General features: G+C 47.4%; 1 long non-coding RNA gene across 1 annotated transcript in view; it reads right to left on the bottom strand.

The window, feature by feature from the left end:
• Positions 1-17,631, bottom strand: part of LOC309837243 — a 53,417-nt gene extending 35,786 nt beyond the window's left edge. The window contains exons 1-4 of the long non-coding RNA XR_014298237.1: positions 17,457-17,631; positions 12,615-12,807; positions 7,777-7,969; positions 2,935-3,127 (exon numbers count right to left, since the gene is read on the bottom strand). This is a non-coding gene — a long non-coding RNA (uncharacterized lncRNA). The remainder of the gene's footprint in view (positions 1-2,934; positions 3,128-7,776; positions 7,970-12,614; positions 12,808-17,456) is intronic.
• Positions 17,632-17,894: the final 263 nt, after the last annotated feature.

The following is a 17,894-nucleotide window of genomic DNA, read 5'->3' as shown; positions in this document are numbered from 1 at the left end:
CACCCAAACCATCATATGTTACGGAATTATCGACAGACCCTGTCTTTTCCAACCAAGCCATAGCGTATAAATGCACTGACAATGTTCACTTCATAGGACAGTGTGCTATAAGGACTACAGGGTTAAGAGGGATTTTTATCTGTAACAGAACCAGTCAGGCTCACCACCAAACCCAGAAAGCACTAGGAATGATCTTTTTTCTCTATATATGTTTGTTTGTTTGGCTACGCGGAGTCTTAGTTGTGGCACACAGGATCTTTAGTTGAGAAACGCAGGATCTTTTAGTTGCGGCATGCGTGTGGGATCTAGTTCCCTGACCAGGGATCGAACCCAGGCCCCCTGCATTGGAAGCACAGAGTCTTAACCACTGGACCACCAGGGAAGTCCCCTAGGAATGATCTTAGCAAGGGCAGAGCTGGCCACAGGACTGGCAGCTCCATGGGGAGGCTTTACCTATCATGAAGCAACACTGAGATCAGACAGCTTGGTTATATGATGGAACAGACAAGACAAGCCTTAATGGGACTTAAGACCTCTCGTTTCTTTGGCGAATTTAGTTCTTGACAGTCGTCTAGCTCTTGATAACCTTCTGGAAGAACAAGGTGGAGTCTGTGCGATAATACTTCCTACTGCACCTGAATTAGTGTGATAGGACAGGTGGAAGTTAACATTAAGGAAATATATGCCCAGGCAGACTGGCTTCATAATTTTAGAAGCGGCAATATCGCCTCCACTGCCTGGTCAACAGTTAAGGAAGCCCTCCTGAAGTTACGCTGGTTCCTTCCCTTTCTAGGCCCTTTAGTGGCTACTGGTGTTCTTCTTTTTGGCCCTTGTTTGTTTAGCCTTCTGGGCAAGTTTGTGTCTTCTAGCTTCTAAGAGTTTCAAGTAAGACTCATGAGGGCTCAAGGAATTCAACCCATTCCAGCAGAGGGTGGCCCAGGTCCCTACAGGTCCTTGGAACAGTCAGAGAGGGACTTCTACACCTCTAGGGTAAGCTAGGGTCTGCAGCCCCTGTCTGGCAGGAAGACGTTCCAGAAGATGAGACCCTTGGCCCTTTACCCCTTAAGAATAAAAGGTGTAGAATCCCTCAGGGGATAATGAGACAGACTAGGACCTGGGACCCTTTGCTGCAGTGCTTACACCTGAACAAATGAAATACAAACAAAATACAAAGAAACTATAAGGGACTAAAAATAACTATATGCATGCATGCACAGCTGGGGGAAATTATAGACAAGATACAAAAAGACCAAAAAAAAAGCCAACTGCCACTTGTGAAGAGCTGGGAGCAAAAGCAGGAGTCAGGAGCAAAAGCAGGGTCCTGTGCATGCCCCCTGCACTCACCACCACCAGGGGGGCGGGGGCAGACCACCCAAGCCACCCCTCTGGCCTGACTCCTGGACCCGCCCCTGCCCTCACCCCACATAAGGAACCAGCTCGCTGCCGGCCTCCTCGGAGCAATCAAGGGAAACTGTTACTTGTTTTCACTCCCGCCTGCTGCAGCAGGAGCCCAATAAAGCCCTGCCTGAATTTTCTGTCTGGCCTCTTATCAATTTCTATTGATTAAGGAGGCCAAGATCCCTGGTTGGTAACACTTCACTAATGTTCTCTCCACCCTCTGTCTTAATGGAAATGCAGCTCTCCTGAGGGAACTGTCACTGTCACACAGCCAGCCCTGTTCCACTGACCTCACCATCAAGAGGCACAGTCGGCATCCTCCTTGCTTCTGAACCATTACCACTCAGTCACACTTGGGAAAGACCCTGTTCCTTTGTGCCTTCAGGTAGCAGGCACCCCTACTTGGCTCCGGGCTACTTCCTATTAAGCCACAGGCACAGCTCTCTCTACATCCAGGTTCTGAACCCATAACATGGCTCTCCTCCAACCTTTAACACCACCTCCTCTCTTCCTTCATCAAAGGAGATAACCTGTCTCATCTTGTTCCCCAAAACACCACCTGTATACCTCCCTGCATCAGCAAACCATCCCTGCCTTCCTTCACAGGGTCAGAAATTAATCCCTTACAACGGCCTGGATCCCCCTTCCTGCCCCCTTCCCCTGAACCGAGCTCCATCAGCTGTCCTCCCTCTTTCACATACCCTCACATTTACCTCCTTCTCCTCGGCATTTAGATGTGCTCAAGTACCCCCTCCCCCCGCCCAGGCGATTTCAGAAATAAAACAAAGCTCCAAAACACTCAATTAGCAATTTTTAATTTTTAAAATTCTAAATTATAAAATGATGGTCTTTGCGAAACATCAAAAACAGAAGGAAGATTTCCCTCCACTCAAAGGTCACCAATACCAGTATCTATTATATTTTCCCAGAATGTTATTATTGCAGCAATGAGCTGCCCTGATGTTTGCCACCACCTTTGTCTTAAGTCCGGAGCACAGGCTCTGGACGCGCAGGCTCAGCGGCCATGGCTCACGGGCCCAGCCGCTCCGCGGCATGTGGGATCTTCCCGGACAGGGGCACGAACCCGTGTCCCCTGCATCTGCAGGCGGACTCTCAACCACTGTGCCACCAGGGAAGCCCCCTCGCTTAATTTTTATAAGTACCAAATTTGAAAATAAAAACCTGTGTCATCAGCATGATCTTCTACTTCACTCACCACACTTGGCTATTTCCAAACTCAAATACATATTCAAAGGACCAACATTTGTTATGACTGAAGTAGTACAGAAGAACATCCCACTGGCTCCAAGGCTAACTCCAAAAGAGGAGTTCCAAAAACATTCTGTACAGTGACGTGTCTGGAACATGGGGAGGGCCTCCCATGGCAAGTACTTTCAAGGGGACGACTCTCTCATGACATGTGTCTTCCTCTTCTTATGAACATACTGGATTAGGTATGTCACAAACCCTATGAACCAGAAGTAATTCCAGAAAGGAAGAAGCCTCGCAAGCCGAACCTGAGTGCGAAAGACTTACCTTCCAGCTCCTCCACCAAACGAAAGGCCAGCAGAGTTCATTCCCGCCAGGACGAAGTAGCCCCGCACTGAAGGGGACTCGCCCATGATGCACCTCATGTCCGGGGTGAAGGTCTCGGGGCAATTCACCAACTTCATGATCTCCACAGTCTCCAGTTCTGGCATCCTACGCAGCAGGGAACTCAACAGGGGCTCTGAGCAACAAAAACAGACCCAAACACAGTCGTCAGCTTTAGGGGATTCAAAACTCCCTACCCCTTACACTCTTCTATTCCCTCTCCTTTCGGAAAACGTCTTGTGGAGGTTTTCTAAGATGAGCCAACTGGGCCATCTATCAGAAGCAGAAGCCTTGGGGAAGTATGGGGCATTCCTACAGAGTTCTTGGCATAAAGATGGAGAAAAAAGATACTCTTTAGAAAGGAAAGGAGCTCTGGAAAAGCAAGTACTGTATGTGGCCCCAAAATAAAATCTTAAAGTGATCAGTGGTAGTAAAAGAGCTCTTAAATGGCCCCCAAGGAGATTTGCAGCAATTTCAACTTAGGAAATCCTTGCCTTTTACTGCATAAGACAGAGTCTCAGCTTGTTTTAAAATAAGGCCAACACCAGGGAATAATCCAGTGGAACAGTGGCAATAGATGAAGCCAGACTGAAGCTGGCTGGTGGGTACATGGGTTCTTTATACATTCTCTCCACGTTTAAAAGATTGAAATTTCCCAGAAATTAAGTCCAAGTAGAAAGAGGAAAACTCTTCATTATAGACCCTTCCATATATTTTGAATTTGGAATGTGACTGTCTTAACTATTCAATAAATAAAATTATGTTAAAATTGAATAAAAGACTGTATTAACACAATTCTGCTTTCTAAAAAATGTCTTCAGGACTTCCCTGGTGGCGCAGTGGTTAAGAATCTGCCTACCAATGCAGGGGACACGGGTTTGAGCACTGGTCTGGGAAGATCCATATGCCGCAGAGCAACTGAGCCCGTGCACCACAACTACTGAGCCCGCCTGCCACAACTGCTGAAGCCTGTGCACCTAAGAGCCCGTGCTCCGCAACAAGAGAAGCCACTGCAATGAGAAGCCCGCGCACCACAACAGAGTAGCTAGCCCCCGCTTGCCGCAACTTAGAGAAAGCCCGTGCGCAGCAACGAAGACCCAATGCAGCCAAAACTAAATTAACCAAAAAAAAAAACTCCTTAAAAAATAAACAAGTAAAACAATAAAAGGACCTATGGGAGACCTTTTCTTACTACTGACATTCTACTGGATGAAGAAGTGAACCAGGCCCTGAGATACATTATTAATCTAGGACAAGTTCAAAAGACAATCCTGAACTATACCCACAAGGCACTGCAAGCTCCCACTAAAAATACAGAGGAAGGAGCTGTTCCTTCACAAATCCCAGGGACCAAGTTCTTCTTAAAACCTGGAACGGGGTCCCCCGAAGACCAACTATTGCCAAAATGGAAGGGCCCCTATAAAGTAATCTGAACCACTCCCACTGCTGTCAAAGTGCAAGGGATATCTAGTTGGGTACATTTTTCCAGACTAAAGCTTTTACCTCCAGAAACCCCGCAGGTTACAACAGAAGAGCAATACACCTGTAAGCCAGTGGAAGGTCTGAGATACCTATTCAAAAGACAGGCACCATCGACAGATAAGTAAAATGATGTAGTGGGTTGGACTCCTGTTTGCCGTTCTTGCTATTGTACTCAGCGGATCATACGTGAACATCTTGTTAGAAATGCTGTAGAGCTTTATACGCTTAATCATCAACATAATAGTCTGCTGTCCCCTAACTGTTTAAGTACTAACAACAGTTATGTGCTTCAAGGGCTATCCGGTCTTAACAGCTGTGAGACAGACATTCAGGTCTGCACCCCCGGAAGGGTTTGTTTTCCTCTGCGGACACCCAAACCATCATATGTTACGGAATTATCGACAGACCCTGTCTTTTCCAACCAAGCCATAGCGTATAAATGCACTGACAATGTTCACTTCATAGGACAGTGTGCTATAAGGACTACAGGGTTAAGAGGGATTTTTATCTGTAACAGAACCAGTCAGGCTCACCACCAAACCCAGAAAGCACTAGGAATGATCTTTTTTCTCTATATATGTTTGTTTGTTTGGCTACGCGGAGTCTTAGTTGTGGCACACAGGATCTTTAGTTGAGAAACGCAGGATCTTTTAGTTGCGGCATGCGTGTGGGATCTAGTTCCCTGACCAGGGATCGAACCCAGGCCCCCTGCATTGGAAGCACAGAGTCTTAACCACTGGACCACCAGGGAAGTCCCCTAGGAATGATCTTAGCAAGGGCAGAGCTGGCCACAGGACTGGCAGCTCCATGGGGAGGCTTTACCTATCATGAAGCAACACTGAGATCAGACAGCTTGGTTATATGATGGAACAGACAAGACAAGCCTTAATGGGACTTAAGACCTCTCGTTTCTTTGGCGAATTTAGTTCTTGACAGTCGTCTAGCTCTTGATAACCTTCTGGAAGAACAAGGTGGAGTCTGTGCGATAATACTTCCTACTGCACCTGAATTAGTGTGATAGGACAGGTGGAAGTTAACATTAAGGAAATATATGCCCAGGCAGACTGGCTTCATAATTTTAGAAGCGGCAATATCGCCTCCACTGCCTGGTCAACAGTTAAGGAAGCCCTCCTAAAGTTACGCTGGTTCCTTCCCTTTCTAGGCCCTTTAGTGGCTACTGGTGTTCTTCTTTTTGGCCCTTGTTTGTTTAGCCTTCTGGGCAAGTTTGTGTCTTCTAGCTTCTAAGAGTTTCAAGTAAGACTCATGAGGGCTCAAGGAATTCAACCCATTCCAGCAGAGGGTGGCCCAGGTCCCTACAGGTCCTTGGAACAGTCAGAGAGGGACTTCTACACCTCTAGGGTAAGCTAGGGTCTGCAGCCCCTGTCTGGCAGGAAGACGTTCCAGAAGATGAGACCCTTGGCCCTTTACCCCTTAAGAATAAAAGGTGTAGAATCCCTCAGGGGATAATGAGACAGACTAGGACCTGGGACCCTTTGCTGCAGTGCTTACACCTGAACAAATGAAATACAAACAAAATACAAAGAAACTATAAGGGACTAAAAATAACTATATGCATGCATGCACAGCTGGGGGAAATTATAGACAAGATACAAAAAGACCAAAAAAAAAGCCAACTGCCACTTGTGAAGAGCTGGGAGCAAAAGCAGGAGTCAGGAGCAAAAGCAGGGTCCTGTGCATGCCCCCTGCACTCACCACCACCAGGGGGGCGGGGGCAGACCACCCAAGCCACCCCTCTGGCCTGACTCCTGGACCCGCCCCTGCCCTCACCCCACATAAGGAACCAGCTCGCTGCCGGCCTCCTCGGAGCAATCAAGGGAAACTGTTACTTGTTTTCACTCCCGCCTGCTGCAGCAGGAGCCCAATAAAGCCCTGCCTGAATTTTCTGTCTGGCCTCTTATCAATTTCTATTGATTAAGGAGGCCAAGATCCCTGGTTGGTAACACTTCACTAATGTTCTCTCCACCCTCTGTCTTAATGGAAATGCAGCTCTCCTGAGGGAACTGTCACTGTCACACAGCCAGCCCTGTTCCACTGACCTCACCATCAAGAGGCACAGTCGGCATCCTCCTTGCTTCTGAACCATTACCACTCAGTCACACTTGGGAAAGACCCTGTTCCTTTGTGCCTTCAGGTAGCAGGCACCCCTACTTGGCTCCGGGCTACTTCCTATTAAGCCACAGGCACAGCTCTCTCTACATCCAGGTTCTGAACCCATAACATGGCTCTCCTCCAACCTTTAACACCACCTCCTCTCTTCCTTCATCAAAGGAGATAACCTGTCTCATCTTGTTCCCCAAAACACCACCTGTATACCTCCCTGCATCAGCAAACCATCCCTGCCTTCCTTCACAGGGTCAGAAATTAATCCCTTACAACGGCCTGGATCCCCCTTCCTGCCCCCTTCCCCTGAACCGAGCTCCATCAGCTGTCCTCCCTCTTTCACATACCCTCACATTTACCTCCTTCTCCTCGGCATTTAGATGTGCTCAAGTACCCCCTCCCCCCGCCCAGGCGATTTCAGAAATAAAACAAAGCTCCAAAACACTCAATTAGCAATTTTTAATTTTTAAAATTCTAAATTATAAAATGATGGTCTTTGCGAAACATCAAAAACAGAAGGAAGATTTCCCTCCACTCAAAGGTCACCAATACCAGTATCTATTATATTTTCCCAGAATGTTATTATTGCAGCAATGAGCTGCCCTGATGTTTGCCACCACCTTTGTCTTAAGTCCGGAGCACAGGCTCTGGACGCGCAGGCTCAGCGGCCATGGCTCACGGGCCCAGCCGCTCCGCGGCATGTGGGATCTTCCCGGACAGGGGCACGAACCCGTGTCCCCTGCATCTGCAGGCGGACTCTCAACCACTGTGCCACCAGGGAAGCCCCCTCGCTTAATTTTTATAAGTACCAAATTTGAAAATAAAAACCTGTGTCATCAGCATGATCTTCTACTTCACTCACCACACTTGGCTATTTCCAAACTCAAATACATATTCAAAGGACCAACATTTGTTATGACTGAAGTAGTACAGAAGAACATCCCACTGGCTCCAAGGCTAACTCCAAAAGAGGAGTTCCAAAAACATTCTGTACAGTGACGTGTCTGGAACACGGGGAGGGCCTCCCATGGCAAGTACTTTCAAGGGGACGACTCTCTCATGACATGTGTCTTCCTCTTCTTATGAACATACTGGATTAGGTATGTCACAAACCCTATGAACCAGAAGTAATTCCAGAAAGGAAGAAGCCTCGCAAGCCGAACCTGAGTGCGAAAGACTTACCTTCCAGCTCCTCCACCAAACGAAAGGCCAGCAGAGTTCATTCCCGCCAGGACGAAGTAGCCCCGCACTGAAGGGGACTCGCCCATGATGCACCTCATGTCCGGGGTGAAGGTCTCGGGGCAATTCACCAACTTCATGATCTCCACAGTCTCCAGTTCTGGCATCCTACGCAGCAGGGAACTCAACAGGGGCTCTGAGCAACAAAAACAGACCCAAACACAGTCGTCAGCTTTAGGGGATTCAAAACTCCCTACCCCTTACACTCTTCTATTCCCTCTCCTTTCGGAAAACGTCTTGTGGAGGTTTTCTAAGATGAGCCAACTGGGCCATCTATCAGAAGCAGAAGCCTTGGGGAAGTATGGGGCATTCCTACAGAGTTCTTGGCATAAAGATGGAGAAAAAAGATACTCTTTAGAAAGGAAAGGAGCTCTGGAAAAGCAAGTACTGTATGTGGCCCCAAAATAAAATCTTAAAGTGATCAGTGGTAGTAAAAGAGCTCTTAAATGGCCCCCAAGGAGATTTGCAGCAATTTCAACTTAGGAAATCCTTGCCTTTTACTGCATAAGACAGAGTCTCAGCTTGTTTTAAAATAAGGCCAACACCAGGGAATAATCCAGTGGAACAGTGGCAATAGATGAAGCCAGACTGAAGCTGGCTGGTGGGTACATGGGTTCTTTATACATTCTCTCCACGTTTAAAAGATTGAAATTTCCCAGAAATTAAGTCCAAGTAGAAAGAGGAAAACTCTTCATTATAGACCCTTTCATATATTTTGAATTTGGAATGTGACTGTCTTAACTATTCAATAAATAAAATTATGTTAAAATTGAATAAAAGACTGTATTAACACAATTCTGCTTTCTAAAAAATGTCTTCAGGACTTCCCTGGTGGCGCAGTGGTTAAGAATCTGCCTACCAATGCAGGGGACACGGGTTTGAGCACTGGTCTGGGAAGATCCATATGCCGCAGAGCAACTGAGCCCGTGCACCACAACTACTGAGCCCGCCTGCCACAACTGCTGAAGCCTGTGCACCTAAGAGCCCGTGCTCCGCAACAAGAGAAGCCACTGCAATGAGAAGCCCGCGCACCACAACAGAGTAGCTAGCCCCCGCTTGCCGCAACTTAGAGAAAGCCCGTGCGCAGCAACGAAGACCCAATGCAGCCAAAACTAAATTAACCAAAAAAAAAAACTCCTTAAAAAATAAACAAGTAAAACAATAAAAGGACCTATGGGAGACCTTTTCTTACTACTGACATTCTACTGGATGAAGAAGTGAACCAGGCCCTGAGATACATTATTAATCTAGGACAAGTTCAAAAGACAATCCTGAACTATACCCACAAGGCACTGCAAGCTCCCACTAAAAATACAGAGGAAGGAGCTGTTCCTTCACAAATCCCAGGGACCAAGTTCTTCTTAAAACCTGGAACGGGGTCCCCCGAAGACCAACTATTGCCAAAATGGAAGGGCCCCTATAAAGTAATCTGAACCACTCCCACTGCTGTCAAAGTGCAAGGGATATCTAGTTGGGTACATTTTTCCAGACTAAAGCTTTTACCTCCAGAAACCCCGCAGGTTACAACAGAAGAGCAATACACCTGTAAGCCAGTGGAAGGTCTGAGATACCTATTCAAAAGACAGGCACCATCGACAGATAAGTAAAATGATGTAGTGGGTTGGACTCCTGTTTGCCATTCTTGCTATTGTACTCAGCGGATCATACGTGAACATCTTGTTAGAAATGCTGTAGAGCTTTATACGCTTAATCATCAACATAATAGTCTGCTGTCCCCTGTTTAAGTACTAACAACAGTTATGTGCTTCAAGGGCTATCCGGTCTTAACAGCTGTGAGACAGACATTCAGGTCTGCACCCCCGGAAGGGTTTGTTTTCCTCTGCGGACACCCAAACCATCATATGTTACGGAATTATCGACAGACCCTGTCTTTTCCAACCAAGCCATAGCGTATAAATGCACTGACAATGTTCACTTCATAGGACAGTGTGCTATAAGGACTACAGGGTTAAGAGGGATTTTTATCTGTAACAGAACCAGTCAGGCTCACCACCAAACCCAGAAAGCACTAGGAATGATCTTTTTTCTCTATATATGTTTGTTTGTTTGGCTACGCGGAGTCTTAGTTGTGGCACACAGGATCTTTAGTTGAGAAACGCAGGATCTTTTAGTTGCGGCATGCGTGTGGGATCTAGTTCCCTGACCAGGGATCGAACCCAGGCCCCCTGCATTGGAAGCACAGAGTCTTAACCACTGGACCACCAGGGAAGTCCCCTAGGAATGATCTTAGCAAGGGCAGAGCTGGCCACAGGACTGGCAGCTCCATGGGGAGGCTTTACCTATCATGAAGCAACACTGAGATCAGACAGCTTGGTTATATGATGGAACAGACAAGACAAGCCTTAATGGGACTTAAGACCTCTCGTTTCTTTGGCGAATTTAGTTCTTGACAGTCGTCTAGCTCTTGATAACCTTCTGGAAGAACAAGGTGGAGTCTGTGCGATAATACTTCCTACTGCACCTGAATTAGTGTGATAGGACAGGTGGAAGTTAACATTAAGGAAATATATGCCCAGGCAGACTGGCTTCATAATTTTAGAAGCGGCAATATCGCCTCCACTGCCTGGTCAACAGTTAAGGAAGCCCTCCTAAAGTTACGCTGGTTCCTTCCCTTTCTAGGCCCTTTAGTGGCTACTGGTGTTCTTCTTTTTGGCCCTTGTTTGTTTAGCCTTCTGGGCAAGTTTGTGTCTTCTAGCTTCTAAGAGTTTCAAGTAAGACTCATGAGGGCTCAAGGAATTCAACCCATTCCAGCAGAGGGTGGCCCAGGTCCCTACAGGTCCTTGGAACAGTCAGAGAGGGACTTCTACACCTCTAGGGTAAGCTAGGGTCTGCAGCCCCTGTCTGGCAGGAAGACGTTCCAGAAGATGAGACCCTTGGCCCTTTACCCCTTAAGAATAAAAGGTGTAGAATCCCTCAGGGGATAATGAGACAGACTAGGACCTGGGACCCTTTGCTGCAGTGCTTACACCTGAACAAATGAAATACAAACAAAATACAAAGAAACTATAAGGGACTAAAAATAACTATATGCATGCATGCACAGCTGGGGGAAATTATAGACAAGATACAAAAAGACCAAAAAAAAAGCCAACTGCCACTTGTGAAGAGCTGGGAGCAAAAGCAGGAGTCAGGAGCAAAAGCAGGGTCCTGTGCATGCCCCCTGCACTCACCACCACCAGGGGGGCGGGGGCAGACCACCCAAGCCACCCCTCTGGCCTGACTCCTGGACCCGCCCCTGCCCTCACCCCACATAAGGAACCAGCTCGCTGCCGGCCTCCTCGGAGCAATCAAGGGAAACTGTTACTTGTTTTCACTCCCGCCTGCTGCAGCAGGAGCCCAATAAAGCCCTGCCTGAATTTTCTGTCTGGCCTCTTATCAATTTCTATTGATTAAGGAGGCCAAGATCCCTGGTTGGTAACACTTCACTAATGTTCTCTCCACCCTCTGTCTTAATGGAAATGCAGCTCTCCTGAGGGAACTGTCACTGTCACACAGCCAGCCCTGTTCCACTGACCTCACCATCAAGAGGCACAGTCGGCATCCTCCTTGCTTCTGAACCATTACCACTCAGTCACACTTGGGAAAGACCCTGTTCCTTTGTGCCTTCAGGTAGCAGGCACCCCTACTTGGCTCCGGGCTACTTCCTATTAAGCCACAGGCACAGCTCTCTCTACATCCAGGTTCTGAACCCATAACATGGCTCTCCTCCAACCTTTAACACCACCTCCTCTCTTCCTTCATCAAAGGAGATAACCTGTCTCATCTTGTTCCCCAAAACACCACCTGTATACCTCCCTGCATCAGCAAACCATCCCTGCCTTCCTTCACAGGGTCAGAAATTAATCCCTTACAACGGCCTGGATCCCCCTTCCTGCCCCCTTCCCCTGAACCGAGCTCCATCAGCTGTCCTCCCTCTTTCACATACCCTCACATTTACCTCCTTCTCCTCGGCATTTAGATGTGCTCAAGTACCCCCTCCCCCCGCCCAGGCGATTTCAGAAATAAAACAAAGCTCCAAAACACTCAATTAGCAATTTTTAATTTTTAAAATTCTAAATTATAAAATGATGGTCTTTGCGAAACATCAAAAACAGAAGGAAGATTTCCCTCCACTCAAAGGTCACCAATACCAGTATCTATTATATTTTCCCAGAATGTTATTATTGCAGCAATGAGCTGCCCTGATGTTTGCCACCACCTTTGTCTTAAGTCCGGAGCACAGGCTCTGGACGCGCAGGCTCAGCGGCCATGGCTCACGGGCCCAGCCGCTCCGCGGCATGTGGGATCTTCCCGGACAGGGGCACGAACCCGTGTCCCCTGCATCTGCAGGCGGACTCTCAACCACTGTGCCACCAGGGAAGCCCCCTCGCTTAATTTTTATAAGTACCAAATTTGAAAATAAAAACCTGTGTCATCAGCATGATCTTCTACTTCACTCACCACACTTGGCTATTTCCAAACTCAAATACATATTCAAAGGACCAACATTTGTTATGACTGAAGTAGTACAGAAGAACATCCCACTGGCTCCAAGGCTAACTCCAAAAGAGGAGTTCCAAAAACATTCTGTACAGTGACGTGTCTGGAACACGGGGAGGGCCTCCCATGGCAAGTACTTTCAAGGGGACGACTCTCTCATGACATGTGTCTTCCTCTTCTTATGAACATACTGGATTAGGTATGTCACAAACCCTATGAACCAGAAGTAATTCCAGAAAGGAAGAAGCCTCGCAAGCCGAACCTGAGTGCGAAAGACTTACCTTCCAGCTCCTCCACCAAACGAAAGGCCAGCAGAGTTCATTCCCGCCAGGACGAAGTAGCCCCGCACTGAAGGGGACTCGCCCATGATGCACCTCATGTCCGGGGTGAAGGTCTCGGGGCAATTCACCAACTTCATGATCTCCACAGTCTCCAGTTCTGGCATCCTACGCAGCAGGGAACTCAACAGGGGCTCTGAGCAACAAAAACAGACCCAAACACAGTCGTCAGCTTTAGGGGATTCAAAACTCCCTACCCCTTACACTCTTCTATTCCCTCTCCTTTCGGAAAACGTCTTGTGGAGGTTTTCTAAGATGAGCCAACTGGGCCATCTATCAGAAGCAGAAGCCTTGGGGAAGTATGGGGCATTCCTACAGAGTTCTTGGCATAAAGATGGAGAAAAAAGATACTCTTTAGAAAGGAAAGGAGCTCTGGAAAAGCAAATACTGTATGTGGCCCCAAAATAAAATCTTAAAGTGATCAGTGGTAGTAAAAGAGCTCTTAAATGGCCCCCAAGGAGATTTGCAGCAATTTCAACTTAGGAAATCCTTGCCTTTTACTGCATAAGACAGAGTCTCAGCTTGTTTTAAAATAAGGCCAACACCAGGGAATAATCCAGTGGAACAGTGGCAATAGATGAAGCCAGACTGAAGCTGGCTGGTGGGTACATGGGTTCTTTATACATTCTCTCCACGTTTAAAAGATTGAAATTTCCCAGAAATTAAGTCCAAGTAGAAAGAGGAAAACTCTTCATTATAGACCCTTCCATATATTTTGAATTTGGAATGTGACTGTCTTAACTATTCAATAAATAAAATTATGTTAAAATTGAATAAAAGACTGTATTAACACAATTCTGCTTTCTAAAAAATGTCTTCAGGACTTCCCTGGTGGCGCAGTGGTTAAGAATCTGCCTACCAATGCAGGGGACACGGGTTTGAGCACTGGTCTGGGAAGATCCATATGCCGCAGAGCAACTGAGCCCGTGCACCACAACTACTGAGCCCGCCTGCCACAACTGCTGAAGCCTGTGCACCTAAGAGCCCGTGCTCCGCAACAAGAGAAGCCACTGCAATGAGAAGCCCGCGCACCACAACAGAGTAGCTAGCCCCCGCTTGCCGCAACTTAGAGAAAGCCCGTGCGCAGCAACGAAGACCCAATGCAGCCAAAACTAAATTAACCAAAAAAAAAAACTCCTTAAAAAATAAACAAGTAAAACAATAAAAGGACCTATGGGAGACCTTTTCTTACTACTGACATTCTACTGGATGAAGAAGTGAACCAGGCCCTGAGATACATTATTAATCTAGGACAAGTTCAAAAGACAATCCTGAACTATACCCACAAGGCACTGCAAGCTCCCACTAAAAATACAGAGGAAGGAGCTGTTCCTTCACAAATCCCAGGGACCAAGTTCTTCTTAAAACCTGGAACGGGGTCCCCCGAAGACCAACTATTGCCAAAATGGAAGGGCCCCTATAAAGTAATCTGAACCACTCCCACTGCTGTCAAAGTGCAAGGGATATCTAGTTGGGTACATTTTTCCAGACTAAAGCTTTTACCTCCAGAAACCCCGCAGGTTACAACAGAAGAGCAATACACCTGTAAGCCAGTGGAAGGTCTGAGATACCTATTCAAAAGACAGGCACCATCGACAGATAAGTAAAATGATGTAGTGGGTTGGACTCCTGTTTGCCGTTCTTGCTATTGTACTCAGCGGATCATACGTGAACATCTTGTTAGAAATGCTGTAGAGCTTTATACGCTTAATCATCAACATAATAGTCTGCTGTCCCCTAACTGTTTAAGTACTAACAACAGTTATGTGCTTCAAGGGCTATCCGGTCTTAACAGCTGTGAGACAGACATTCAGGTCTGCACCCCCGGAAGGGTTTGTTTTCCTCTGCGGACACCCAAACCATCATATGTTACGGAATTATCGACAGACCCTGTCTTTTCCAACCAAGCCATAGCGTATAAATGCACTGACAATGTTCACTTCATAGGACAATGTGCTATAAGGACTACAGGGTTAAGAGGGATTTTTATCTGTAACAGAACCAGTCAGGCTCACCACCAAACCCAGAAAGCACTAGGAATGATCTTTTTTCTCTATATATGTTTGTTTGTTTGGCTACGCGGAGTCTTAGTTGTGGCACACAGGATCTTTAGTTGAGAAACGCAGGATCTTTTAGTTGCGGCATGCGTGTGGGATCTAGTTCCCTGACCAGGGATCGAACCCAGGCCCCCTGCATTGGAAGCACAGAGTCTTAACCACTGGACCACCAGGGAAGTCCCCTAGGAATGATCTTAGCAAGGGCAGAGCTGGCCACAGGACTGGCAGCTCCATGGGGAGGCTTTACCTATCATGAAGCAACACTGAGATCAGACAGCTTGGTTATATGATGGAACAGACAAGACAAGCCTTAATGGGACTTAAGACCTCTCGTTTCTTTGGCGAATTTAGTTCTTGACAGTCGTCTAGCTCTTGATAACCTTCTGGAAGAACAAGGTGGAGTCTGTGCGATAATACTTCCTACTGCACCTGAATTAGTGTGATAGGACAGGTGGAAGTTAACATTAAGGAAATATATGCCCAGGCAGACTGGCTTCATAATTTTAGAAGCGGCAATATCGCCTCCACTGCCTGGTCAACAGTTAAGGAAGCCCTCCTAAAGTTACGCTGGTTCCTTCCCTTTCTAGGCCCTTTAGTGGCTACTGGTGTTCTTCTTTTTGGCCCTTGTTTGTTTAGCCTTCTGGGCAAGTTTGTGTCTTCTAGCTTCTAAGAGTTTCAAGTAAGACTCATGAGGGCTCAAGGAATTCAACCCATTCCAGCAGAGGGTGGCCCAGGTCCCTACAGGTCCTTGGAACAGTCAGAGAGGGACTTCTACACCTCTAGGGTAAGCTAGGGTCTGCAGCCCCTGTCTGGCAGGAAGACGTTCCAGAAGATGAGACCCTTGGCCCTTTACCCCTTAAGAATAAAAGGTGTAGAATCCCTCAGGGGATAATGAGACAGACTAGGACCTGGGACCCTTTGCTGCAGTGCTTACACCTGAACAAATGAAATACAAACAAAATACAAAGAAACTATAAGGGACTAAAAATAACTATATGCATGCATGCACAGCTGGGGGAAATTATAGACAAGATACAAAAAGACCAAAAAAAAAGCCAACTGCCACTTGTGAAGAGCTGGGAGCAAAAGCAGGAGTCAGGAGCAAAAGCAGGGTCCTGTGCATGCCCCCTGCACTCACCACCACCAGGGGGGCGGGGGCAGACCACCCAAGCCACCCCTCTGGCCTGACTCCTGGACCCGCCCCTGCCCTCACCCCACATAAGGAACCAGCTCGCTGCCGGCCTCCTCGGAGCAATCAAGGGAAACTGTTACTTGTTTTCACTCCCGCCTGCTGCAGCAGGAGCCCAATAAAGCCCTGCCTGAATTTTCTGTCTGGCCTCTTATCAATTTCTATTGATTAAGGAGGCCAAGATCCCTGGTTGGTAACACTTCACTAATGTTCTCTCCACCCTCTGTCTTAATGGAAATGCAGCTCTCCTGAGGGAACTGTCACTGTCACACAGCCAGCCCTGTTCCACTGACCTCACCATCAAGAGGCACAGTCGGCATCCTCCTTGCTTCTGAACCATTACCACTCAGTCACACTTGGGAAAGACCCTGTTCCTTTGTGCCTTCAGGTAGCAGGCACCCCTACTTGGCTCCGGGCTACTTCCTATTAAGCCACAGGCACAGCTCTCTCTACATCCAGGTTCTGAACCCATAACATGGCTCTCCTCCAACCTTTAACACCACCTCCTCTCTTCCTTCATCAAAGGAGATAACCTGTCTCATCTTGTTCCCCAAAACACCACCTGTATACCTCCCTGCATCAGCAAACCATCCCTGCCTTCCTTCACAGGGTCAGAAATTAATCCCTTACAACGGCCTGGATCCCCCTTCCTGCCCCCTTCCCCTGAACCGAGCTCCATCAGCTGTCCTCCCTCTTTCACATACCCTCACATTTACCTCCTTCTCCTCGGCATTTAGATGTGCTCAAGTACCCCCTCCCCCCGCCCAGGCGATTTCAGAAATAAAACAAAGCTCCAAAACACTCAATTAGCAATTTTTAATTTTTAAAATTCTAAATTATAAAATGATGGTCTTTGCGAAACATCAAAAACAGAAGGAAGATTTCCCTCCACTCAAAGGTCACCAATACCAGTATCTATTATATTTTCCCAGAATGTTATTATTGCAGCAATGAGCTGCCCTGATGTTTGCCACCACCTTTGTCTTAAGTCCGGAGCACAGGCTCTGGACGCGCAGGCTCAGCGGCCATGGCTCACGGGCCCAGCCGCTCCGCGGCATGTGGGATCTTCCCGGACAGGGGCACGAACCCGTGTCCCCTGCATCTGCAGGCGGACTCTCAACCACTGTGCCACCAGGGAAGCCCCCTCGCTTAATTTTTATAAGTACCAAATTTGAAAATAAAAACCTGTGTCATCAGCATGATCTTCTACTTCACTCACCACACTTGGCTATTTCCAAACTCAAATACATATTCAAAGGACCAACATTTGTTATGACTGAAGTAGTACAGAAGAACATCCCACTGGCTCCAAGGCTAACTCCAAAAGAGGAGTTCCAAAAACATTCTGTACAGTGACGTGTCTGGAACACGGGGAGGGCCTCCCATGGCAAGTACTTTCAAGGGGACGACTCTCTCATGACATGTGTCTTCCTCTTCTTATGAACATACTGGATTAGGTATGTCACAAACCCTATGAACCAGAAGTAATTCCAGAAAGGAAGAAGCCTCGCAAGCCGAACCTGAGTGCGAAAGACTTACCTTCCAGCTCCTCCACCAAACGAAAGGCCAGCAGAGTTCATTCCCGCCAGGACGAAGTAGCCCCGCACTGAAGGGGACTCGCCCATGATGCACCTCATGTCCGGGGTGAAGGTCTCGGGGCAATTCACCAACTTCATGATCTCCACAGTCTCCAGTTCTGGCATCCTACGCAGCAGGGAACTCAACAGGGGCTCTGAGCAACAAAAACAGACCCAAACACAGTCGTCAGCTTTAGGGGATTCAAAACTCCCTACCCCTTACACTCTTCTATTCCCTCTCCTTTCGGAAAACGTCTTGTGGAGGTTTTCTAAGATGAGCCAACTGGGCCATCTATCAGAAGCAGAAGCCTTGGGGAAGTATGGGGCATTCCTACAGAGTTCTTGGCATAAAGATGGAGAAAAAAGATACTCTTTAGAAAGGAAAGGAGCTCTGGAAAAG

Source organism: Grampus griseus (genome assembly GCF_964374135.1).
Source record: "Grampus griseus genome assembly, chromosome: 19".
In the NCBI taxonomy this organism is placed as follows: domain Eukaryota; kingdom Metazoa; phylum Chordata; class Mammalia; order Artiodactyla; family Delphinidae; genus Grampus; species Grampus griseus.
The sequence above is the reverse complement of the archived record's forward strand: the minus strand, read 5'-3'. Positions and strand labels throughout refer to the sequence as shown.